The sequence below is a fragment of the Grammomys surdaster genome, unplaced genomic scaffold, assembly GCF_004785775.1.
Source record: "Grammomys surdaster isolate TR1022 unplaced genomic scaffold, NIH_TR_1.0 133, whole genome shotgun sequence".
Taxonomy (NCBI): domain Eukaryota; kingdom Metazoa; phylum Chordata; class Mammalia; order Rodentia; family Muridae; genus Grammomys; species Grammomys surdaster.
This window is the reverse complement of record NW_021604591.1, coordinates 11347025-11350712: the sequence shown is the minus strand read 5'-3', so window position 1 is coordinate 11350712 and position 3688 is coordinate 11347025. Positions and strand designations below refer to the sequence as shown.

Here is a 3688-nt window from a genome sequence, read left to right as displayed (position 1 = left end):
TTTCTTTCTTTCTTTCTTTCTTTCTTTCTTTCTTTCTTTCTTTCTTTTTTTGCTATAAATGGTGATTAAAAGAGATTCCCACATCTGGATTAGGTGAAGTGAATAAGAGACTGCAGACTACTCCATTTCTTTTTGTTTTTTTTTTTCCCTACAGAAACAAACTGTTTTATAATTTTAGCATTCTGTACAGGCAGAAAAAAAATAAAGAATGAAACATAAATGTGAAAAACTTAAGATTCAATCTATAATGTAATACCTCTATCTTATTCCCATGTCAATTACAAAACAGAACAAAACAAAACCTCCACCATCTATCAGTAAGATCTTAAGAAAACCAAAAAGGATGCCATCCATCCATCTCTGAAACGCAGTGCCTCCTGGTGTCTTCACATCTGGCTCTTCGTGTATTTATGTACAGCACATTGTTTCCTCAAATGAACACATCTCCATACATATTCTTTAGTTGTCCATTTACATACTCCTCTGTCTGTTCCAGTGCTATATTCATGTAGCCATCCAGGCAGGCCAGGACCTCTCAATAATCTACACCAGAATTTAATTTCACCACAAGTGTCTGGTCGATAATCTGCTTTAATAAGTCACTAGGGGTTTGCTTCCACAGACTCAATTTTTAACAACCTTGGGATGCAGAAAACCTGAGTTCTAATCTCTTATGCTACTTAATTATCTGTGCAGCTTGAGTAACTAATCACTATTTCACCTGTCATGGACCCAGGCTCATCTTGCAGCCTGATCCAGAGCCTTCACAGAGAATACTCATTTCTAAATGAGTGATCTACAATACATCCTTCCCCTTCAAAGCCTCAAGGATCATTGTGGAAATGGAGGTTCAAAGAATACAGCAACTAGAGGCATTAGATAACTATAAAAAAAATCTTTTACAGATACACCAGGATAGTTGCTCATTTGAGCTCCTAATGGTTGTGACAGTATGCAGAATATTTAAACTCAAGTCTATTTGTTCAAACAACAAAGATAAATTCCAGATATATGTTTAATAGCATTGTTGTGAGTCACAATGACAAAAAAATGTCCACTGCTTATTTTGGTCTACATCATGTCTGTCATGTGTGTATTCTTTCTTCTGTCAATTATAGATCACACAGTAACTGCAAATGATGACTTGGCTGTTTCTTTATTCTGTCATTTGGTTAGAAATGGGTTAGAAAAAAATTAACATAAGTGATGCAGCTAGGATCACCTTCATTCCCAAGGTCTTGTTTTCCTGGTCTCACTTACACATTTTCACCTTCATTATTCCTGTATGAATTGCTGATGAAAACAGCATTCTCTCCATAACAGTCTGGACAGTTACAACTAAGCAATTCCACCTAAAAGGAGAGATGTGTCTCTATAAAACTGTCCCTGTCAACCTGCCTCTTTCTCTCAGACTAGTACTGTACTGCTCTCTTTAACAACCTCTCTTTCCTGTCTTTTTTCCAGAGAGTTGGATGTATCCTATCTTTGAGGCATTCTGTCACATACATATTTTATAATAGTATTTATAATAATGTAATTTATAAATTATAATACATGTAATAAAATATATAAGATACATATGAATTTTCATATAAACCTCTAGTGTTACATTGTATATGTATCAGTTGGTGAGAGGTGAAAGCTGTGTTACATTGTATATGTATCAATTGGTGAGAGGTGAAAGCACTGTTTACTTACACATAAGGACAGATATATTGAATGCAGCTTGAAATTATATTTATTTAGAAAAAAAAGAGATTGTCCTTTGAGTCTGGGTACTCTCTGACTATGAGTAATTGTCTAGACTTATTGTACCTGTATGAATTCCCTTATATTGAGTGGGTCTTGAATGGTCTTGAGGGTCTTGAGTCCAATTACTCAATTTTAGTGAACTCCCACAATGAAAGCGCCACTATTGCACTACTGGGGATATCACCACTGGGAATATATTGCTGGGTCCATCAATGTTGTGGTTCCTATGCTTTACAGTTTGGTAGAATCATTTATTGTTTCTCTCCCTTGGCAACTTTAATAACACCTTTTGATACAGTGAGAGCTAGTCTTCTATGTAATTCTTTTGTAAATCCCAGATCCAGATGGATTCACAGCAGGTTTTCATTACATATTCAAAGAAGAAATACATCAATGCTTCTTAGATTATTCAAAACATAAAACAGAAATGCCTCTAAACTCCCTGTATAAAGCATTGTTCCAGTGCTCCAAGCAAACAAACAAAGATACAACAAGAAAAGAATACCACAGGTCAATAACTCTAATGGATGAAGAATCAATTATTTTCAATAAATACTTATACTCTAAATACAGAAATAAAACTTTGGCTTTATCCCAGAAATGCAGGGATGGTTCAACAGACATAAGTCAAATAAATGTAACATGTCTTATAAATGGATTTAAATATAGAAATCAAATTGTCATCCCAACAGTTCCATAAAACAGAGGCCTTGAGTTTGAAAGTAAATAAAGATAGGTAAATGGTAAAGATTAAATGGAGAGTAGGCAAATGTCAAATATTCTAATGATCATATTATCCCAAAATTTAAAAAAATTAAAATAAAGTAATGATTGACACAGTAATTAAAATGGTAAAATTGTCATGTGTTTTAAAACCTCTAACAATATAGTAGGATTCTTAAAGTTATAAATTAATTGATTATAAAAATAAATTTAACCTTTCATGATAATAGTTCTAGAGAGAATTGGACTGGAGGGACCCTACTTCAACTTAATAAATGCTATACATCCTGAATGGAGAAAAGCTCAAAGAAATACTACTAATATATGGAAACTTTTCATTAATTCTTAGCTTCATCTGCTTTCAGAATTGTATGACTTTTATAACAAACACAAAATTTACCATTAATGTCATGTTCATCCTACTGGTTTAGGGTTATCTGTTTTTCTCTCCTTTGTGTTCAGATTTTGTACTTTACTGAGTCTATAAGACCACAGTTTTATATTTTTAAGTATAAATGCCAAGTTTAATTCAGGCCATTAAGTAAGAAAGAAATTTACATTTGTTTGTTGAACATATAAACTTCCTCTAGGGTCTGACAGCTCTTGTGTATTATCAGCAGGCAGTTCCTATACACGGAATGTCAGGCTTGTTGAACAAGCTCATCTCTATTAGATGCTTAAATTTTGTTTGTTCTCATTTGTGTCTTTGTGTTTCAGAGTTTATAAATGCATGGAAAGGAAATTCTGAGTTTCTTACTCTATTCAATATAATGTACCAAGTCATGGAAAATGTTTTCAGTCTCTGAGACATCTCTGCTATGTATATGTGAAGACTAATACATTGTGAAAAATAAAAAAAATGAAGTAAAGGACCACATATGATAATTTAAAATTAAGTAACACTCTAGGATTAAAAAAAAAAAGTAGAGTAACATGGTACTGGTGACAATGAGTATCAAAAGGCACATACTTGAAAAAGCTATGCTTCCATCACTGTTGCTACTCATGTCTATCGTAACAGGGCATGAAGAAGATATTTTTAATATAGGTGATATCTAAAGGAAGTGTGTGTGTGTGTGTGTGTGTGTGTGTGTGTGCTGCATATATGAAATTTCTCAAATAATCTATTTTTTAAAATATATATCAAACAATGAATTTGTTTCTTATGTTATAGGGGTCGTGTGAGTGAAACTCTTAGCAATGTGTAATAATG

General features: G+C 33.1%; 1 pseudogene; it reads right to left on the bottom strand.

The window, feature by feature from the left end:
• Nucleotides 1-325: 325 nt before the first annotated feature.
• Nucleotides 326-1318, bottom strand: LOC114616996 (annotated as a pseudogene).
• Between the last annotated feature and the right edge of the window lie 2370 nt (nucleotides 1319-3688).